Here is an 8,181-nt window from a genome sequence, read left to right as displayed (position 1 = left end):
CTTCAGATATACACACTGCTAGCTGGGGGATGTCTTCTTCAGGTGTACACATTGCTAGCTGGATGATGTCTTCTTCAGGTGTACACATTGCTAGCTGGGTGATGTCTTCTTCAGGTGTACATCCCTGCTGCTTGGGTGATGTCTTCTTTGGGTGCACACGCTGCTGTCTTTTTGGGGTGCACACACTGCTGCTTGGGTGTCTTCTTCAAGTGCGCATGTTGTTGCTTGGGTGATGTCTTCTTTGGGTGCACATCAGTGGCGGCCCATCCATAGGAGGCGCATGGGCACTGCCTCCCCTCCAGGCAGTCACAAAAAAAACTAAATTTTTTTAATACTGGCCCTTTAAAGAAAAAAAATACAAAAAAAAAGGTCCTTAAGTGCACTGTTTGGACGCCGGACGCGGTGCACTTATGGGAAGCGCTACGTCTATGCAATCATGAGATTGCAGTCACGGCGCTTCATTTGTGGGCTTTTATCCCGCCTTGGAATTTGAAGGCAGCATAGATTACCATTTAAGCATGTTTAATGACCAGTCGCGCAGTTATATTGAGGCAGGTTGGCTCCCCTGCATGAGCCGTCATAGCTCATGGGAGTGTGCTGATGCTCGTGGCCGATGGTCGCAAAGACCGCCTGCCACAAGCGATCATTAGCAGGAGACACAGAACAGGGACAAGTGTTTGTAAACACCCACTTCCCTGTTCTGACAGGAGTGACAGATCGTGCGTTCCTATTAGCTAGGAACCACGATTCATCACTTCCTCTAGTCAGTCCCTCCCCCTTCAGTTAGAATCACCTCCCAGGGAACACAGTTAACCCCTCGATCGCCCCCTAGTGTTAACACCTTTACTGCCAGTGACATTTTTACAGTAATCAATGCATTTTTATAGCGCTGATCACTGTATAAATACCAATGGTCCCAAAAATGTGTCAAAATTGTCTGATGTGTCCGCCATAATGTCACAGTCACGATAAAAATTTGCAGATCGCTGCCATTACTAGTAAAAAAATAAATACTCAAAATGCTATAAATCTATCCCCTATTTTGTAGAAACTATAACTTTTGTGCAAACCAATAAATATACGCTTATTGCGATAAAAAAAAAAGAAAAGAAAAATACATATCGGCCTAAACTGAGAAAAAAAATAGCTTTAAAAAAAAATAAAAAATAAAAAATGGGGATATTTAATATAGCAAAAAGTACAAAATATTGTGTTTAACAAATTAACACTACTCCTGGTAAGATGCCCACAGAAAATGTACCTAAAAAAAGAAAGCTCTTTTTTATTTTTTTATAAATGGGCAAATGCAAATCAATAATCCGGATGTGGGCATTTATGTTATCTAGGTCTGCATTCCTTCATATTTCTCCATGTTTTCAACTCTCTATCACCTCCTCTGTGTGATCAAGAAACCTGATCAATGCTCATAATTGATCGGGTGATTGTGCTTTACAATGTGTTTTGCCAAAGGTAACTCTAGTTATGGGATACAAATTGAGTATGACTATTTATCGAAACCAGCCTTTCTCAGTCTTTTTTTTTTACCCAAAAGGAATCCCTTTAATATTTTTTAGTCCTCAGGAAACCCTTGCAAAAATCAATTCATCAGGGGTCAATGACAAAAATGCCTCTTACATTGGTGGCCAGAATGCCACCCTTCCAGACAGATAAAAAAATTATTGCGTCATGCTGTTGGCTTTGCCACCTGACATTGGTACTGGAACTAGGCTGGCATCATCAAATGGCTGATCAATCAACCAACCACAGCTCAAGAAACCCCTAGCAACCTCTGGAGGAACCCTAGAGTTTCATGAAACCCTGGTTGAGAATGGCTGATCTAACCCATTATTTTAACACAGTGGCGGTGGGGGGGAACAAGCTGGAAAATGAAACTGTTAGTAACGCAGGACTGTAAATAGCCATTTGATTATGTATCATTACTGTTAGATAAAACTGTGCCCATCATATGCAGCCTCACTGTACCCATCACAGTAGGCCACTCACTTCCACATTTCAAATAAATGAAAATGAAACCACTTAACATAAGGTGTCCCTATCAGAGTCCCCCTTTACAGCAGGTTCCCCCTTTACATCAGTTGTCCCAATCAGAGTCCCCCTTTACAGCAGGTTCCCCCTTTACATCAGGTGTCCCAATCAGAGTCCCCCTTTACAGCAGGTTCCCCCTTTACACCAGGTGTCCCAATCAGAGTCCCCCTTTACAGCAGGTTCCCCCTTTACATCAGGTGTCCCAATCAGAGTCCCCCTTTACAGCAGGTTCCCCCTTTACATCAGGTGTCCCAATCAGAGTCCCCCTTTACAGCAGGTTCCCCCTTTACACCAGGTGTCCCAATCAGAGTCCCCCTTTACAGCAGGTTCCCCCTTTACATCAGGTGTCCCAATCAGAGTCCCCCTTTACAGCAGGTTCCCCCTTTACATCAGGTGTCCCAATCAGAGTCCCCCTTTACAGCAGGTTCCCCCTTTACATCAGGTGTCCCAATCAGATTCCCCCTTTACAGCAGGTTCCCCCTTTACATCAGGTGTCCCAATCAGATTCCCCCTTTACAGCAGGTTCCCCCTTTACACCAGGTGTCCCAATCAGAGTCCCCCTTTACATCAGTTGTCCCCATTAGGGTCCCCCTATACATCAGGTGTCCTTATCAAAGTCCCCCTATAAATAAGGTGTCCTTGTCAAAGTCCCCCTATAAAGCAGGTGTCCCCATCAGAGTCCAGTATACATCTATGAAGGACGGAAAGGGAACAATAAATTAATTAAATATAAATTAACTCATATACAATGTGTATCTAATTAGTAAAGTGCACAATAAAATGAACCATCAGAAATGTCCATAATAAACATATGTGATCAAATCTTCTGGTGTCTACTCCAACACCGTGAATAATAAAGCGCAAACGTGCTTCAATAAACTTGCTTAAAGTGCTTCACCCGAAGTGATCACAAAATGCTCCCACCAGATCGCCTCGGGCACAAGGTGACCACAAAGCATGACTTTTAGGAAGGAATCCATAACTCAATGCTGTATCTCCATCACGTATACCATTCCAATCAAGCAATCATGTATGGAGGAAGCCGAACCCCAATCCACTATGCAGGTAATGAATGTAGGTATCTTCACCTTATAACATCTCTCCACTGCATATATCAACTTGCATCAAGTATGTCTGTGAAAAAGCTCCACAACAAAGAGCCACAGAAGGAAGGATATAGTATAATACTGCTTATGTTTTATTGCTTTAAAAAAAGCACTTGCATAATCCAGCATGGGATCACAAACAATCCGCTCGAGGGGAAGCGGGAGCCGGTCCGACGCCGGTATATAACTCACAATATGCGCAGTGTATCTCCACTATGCAGACAAAAATCTAGGGCTCTTGTGGTTGTAGGTGTCAGGCCTCGCTTCTATGCATTTCACGCTACAACGCGTGTCATCAGGAAGATGGTCTGACTTTATTTTCTTGGACCCTAAATACCAGCAAAATGGCCGCGATTGGTAAGGATCATTACCAATGCTTTCCTTAGGCAAAAACGATAAAAAATAATAATAATTTGAACTCAGCAAAGAAACAAATAAAAGCCGGATTCTGCTTACCCCTATGGCATATACAATCACTTAAAATAGTGCATCACAAATACTTTTTAATACATGTAGCGCTGGTATTTTTGCCTGTTAGTGCTATGTAATGTTAAACTATGGAGAGTGTTATAAGTTGGTATTTGGCACCATCTAGTGGCCTAAATGTGGAAGAACTTTGTCTATTTTTCTATTTGAAGAACAGAAGTGTGTCTCTCGGGGCGCAGAGAGTGCGCCCTGAGCCCATCCAATTGTGAGAATAGCAAATAAATTTTTGTTATTTTCACACTAACCCTCCTCCCGGCCAATCAGAAGGCAGGACGTCAGACCCAGGCACAGTGGCTGCATTTGTTGGGCAAGTGGCTGTGTTTGATGGGAACAGGTGGCTGCATTTGATGGGAAAGTGGCTGCATTTGATGGGCAAGTAGCTACATTCATTGGGCACAGGTGGCTGTATTTGAAGGGCACAATTGGCTGCATTTAATGGGCACAGTGGCTGCATTTGATGGGAACAAGTGGCTGCATTTGATGGGCAAGTGGCTGAATTTGATTGGCAAGTGGCTGCATTTGATGGGCACAAGTGGCTGCATTTGCATAGGAAAGTGGCTGAATTTGATGGGCACAGTGGCTGCGTTTGATGGGCACAGTGGCTGCATTTGATGGGCACAGGTGGCTGCGTTTGATGGGCACAGGTGGCTGCATATGATGGGCACAAGTGGCTGCATTTGGGCACAAGTGGCTGCATTTGATGGGCATAATGGATGCAATTGATGGGCAGAATGGCTGCGTTTGGGCACAAGTGGCTGTATTTGATGGGCACAAGTGGCTGCATATGATGGGCACAAGTGGCTGCATTTGATGGGCACAGTGGCTGCATTTGATGGGCACAGTGGCTGCATTTGATGGGCACAGGTGGCTGCGTTTGATAGGCACAGGTGGCTGCATATGATGGGCACAAGTGGCTGCATTTGGGCACAAGTGGCTGCATTTGATGGGCATAATGGATGCAATTGATGGGCAGAATGGCTGCGTTTGGGCACAAGTGGCTGTATTTGATGGGCACAAGTGGCTGCATATGATGGGCACAAGTGGCTGCAATTGGTGGGGGGGGGTTTCAGAATTTTTCAGTTTGTTTGCGCCCCCCCAAAAAAATTTGAGCACCAGCCGCCACTGATAGGCATAATGATATTCCCAAAAGGAGACCATTCACAGGGCGACCCTTTAGAGCAGGAAATAGAGGGAGAGGTTTTCCCGGACCTTCTACACAGGGGTATGATGATCAATACTACCAGCAGTCAGGGGAATGGAGGGATTGGTGGGAACCCTACAAGGCTACCTACATCCCCCCACAAACACAGCATACAGAGGAGGAAAAGAGGCTGTAGAGGAGGCAGACAAAAAAGAAAGAGAGACAGTTATGCCCCGTACACACAATCGGATTTTCCGACGGAAAATGTTTGATAGGCGCTTTGACCCTGTGTAGGCTCCATCAGACATTTTCCATCGGAAGTTCCGTCACACAAAATTTGAGAGCTGGTTCTCGAGTTTTCCAACAACAAAATCCGTTTGCGTAAATTCCTATCGTGTGTACACAATTCCGACGCACAAAGTGCCACACATGATCGGAATCAAGCAGAAGAGCCGCACTGGCTATGGAACTTCATTTTTCTTGGCTCGTCGTATGTGTTGTATGTCACCGTGTTCTCGACGTTCAGAATTTCCAACCAACTTTGTGTGACCGTGTGTATGCAAGACAAGTTTGAGCCAACATTCGACGGAAAAACATGGATTTTGTTGTCGGAAAATCCTATCGTGTGTACAGGGCATTAGAGTCGGGTATATTTATTTTGGCGGAGGAGGTCTTCACCGAGGAAGAGTCATATACTCTCCAGGAGGGTTTGAAGTTTGCTCCGTCCAGATTTTTGAATACATTTGACACTATGATAGACATTGAGAAATTTTCCAGAAAGCTTAGCATAAAAATATTTGTTATTTTAGAAGCCAAATCTGAGGCAACCTGGGTCACACAAACAACTTACAAGCACAGTGGTCTTAGCCCTTGTACACGGTCGGACCGTTTTTTCGGATATTCCAACTGTGTGTGGTCTGCATCAGACTGTTTCCGTCGGAATATCCGACGGACCAACTTTTCCAACTTGCCGGTAAAATTTTCAGACAAAATGCTCAGATCGGACATACTCCGATCATGTGTAACCTACTCCGACGGACAAAGTGCCACACATGCTCAGATCAAATTCCTAGACCAAAGCTATTGGCTACTAGCCTGAAAGTAGTCCCGTCATAACGAAATAACACCATCACGTTATGTACAATCGGATTTTCCAACAACTTAGTCCGACCGTGTGTATGCAACATCACTTCCGGACCTCTTTCGGAATTAATCCGTCGGAATTACTCCGACGGATTTGGTTGTCGGAATCTCCGACCGTGTGTACAAGGGCTTAAGAATAAATCTACGTTTAATCTAAAACCATATAGCCATAAATCCATCGATGTTTTTAAAAATAAGATACAGGAAGATGTTAGGAAGATAAAAAGTGATAGAAAAAGGAAAACAAAGTCGGTGTGGTACAGATTTTTAATAGTATCTTTGTATAAAATTTTTTTTTTGCTATTAATATCTATTTGTTTCCAAGCCTATGGTACCCTTAGGAGAGAATGGGCTTGGGCATGTTCTTTGGGAGGTATACTAAAGTTGTCTATCTAATGTTCTTTTATATCCATATGGCTGGCTATAGGCAACCCTGTCCCCTGCACAGCTATTTGGATATGTGGATTGTGATATCACTCTTGTCCGCTAGAGGGCGATCTGTGTATTCGCAATACCTGTGCTATAATGTTTTGTAATACATTTTTCCATTTGTATTTTATTTTATTTAATAAAATTTTTAGATTTTAATTAATGCCAACCACTGTACTAGTGATACCCCCTTTTCCCTCATGTTCATATTCTACGAGACTGTCTGCATAATTATTATCTAGGATTATCGCCTAAGGCTGTATTAAGCTTGGAGCGTTTTTAATATTATTGTTTTAAATATGTATTAAAATGTATTTGTGACGCACTATTTTAAGTGATTGTATATGTCTTAGCCCTTGGACACATGGTCGGACATTCTGACAACAAAATCCGTCGTATTTTGTCCGAAACTGGTGTTGCATACACACGGTCGGACAAAGTTGTTGGAAAATCCGATAGTTTCGGAGCGTGATGACCTTATTTCCTTACGACGGGACTACGTTGAGGCTAGTAGCCAATAGCTTTGGTCTCGTAATTTGATCTGAGCATGCGTGGCACTTTGTCCGATCGGAATTCCCTACAAACGATTGGACAAAGTCCGATTGGATCATGTTGTCGGAAAATTTTATAGCCCAGCTCTCAAACTTTGTCGGTCGGATATTCCGACGGAAACAGTCTGATGGAGCCCACACACTGTCGGATTATCCAACAACACGGTCCGATCGGACATTTTCCGTCGGAATGTCTGACCGTGTGTACAAGGGTTTAGGGGTAAGCATAATCTGCCTTTTATTTGTTTCTTTGCTGAGTTCAAAAAGTTTTTTTATTGTTTTTGCCTATGGAAAGCATTATTAATGATCCTGACCAATCGCAGCCATTTTGCTGGTATTTAGGCTCCAAGAAAATGGAGTCAGACCCACTTCCTGATGAAGCACGCTCTAGCGGGAAATGCATAGAAGCGAGGCCTGACACCTACAACCACAGGAGGCCTATATTTTTGTCTGCACTGTTGAGATGCGCCGCGCATATTGCGAGTTTTATACCGGCGTCGGATCGGTTTCTGCTTGCCCTTGAGTGGATTGTTTGTGATCCCATGCTGGACTATATAAGGGCTCTTTTTAAGCAATAAAACATAAGCGGTATTATACTATATCCTGCCTTCTGTGGCTCTTTGTTGTGGAGCTTTTTCACAGACATACTTGATGCAAGTTGATATATGCAGTGGAGAGATGTTATAAGGTGAAGATACCTACATTCATTACCTGCATAGTGGATTGGGGTTCGGCTTCCTCCATACATGATTGCTTGATTGGAATGGGATACGTGATGGAGATACAATTTTTTTTAAAATAAACCCCAGATAGAGAATTACTTAGGGTAACCTTCACCACACCGCTTGTGTAACCATCCCCCTCAAAAGTAATGCACTTACTAAATAGTGCTGGAAAAGAGCTTGTCTTTAAATGGTTGTAATCAGTGCACACTGCATCTCTCCATCTAAACGTGTTGCTCATCACAAGCGGAGAACAAAGATACACATTACGTAATCCAGTAACTTGACATGTGTTTATTTAAAAAAATATTTCCCTTATAATCGTACACTCACAATGTGACAGAAGATTAAAAGCATTGAACATCGAAAACTTGAAAAGTCGTTGACTCCTGTTTACCTCTCACCGCTACGGCGGTGTTCCTGGGTAAGACAAGCAGGTAATCTGACAATGTGGGTTGCTACGTGGTCACGACCTGGTGCGTTTCGTCATCACTTCACACTTCACACACACATACAAGCGGCAGGAAATGAACCCACTCGCGCCTACATCTTTGTTA

The sequence above is a fragment of the Lithobates pipiens genome, unplaced genomic scaffold (genome assembly GCF_037356315.1).
Source record: "Lithobates pipiens isolate NorthernLeopardFrog02 unplaced genomic scaffold, aLitPip1_a1.2 Scaffold_1, whole genome shotgun sequence".
In the NCBI taxonomy this organism is placed as follows: Eukaryota; Metazoa; Chordata; class Amphibia; order Anura; family Ranidae; genus Lithobates; species Lithobates pipiens.
Note: the sequence above shows the minus strand (reverse complement) of the source record.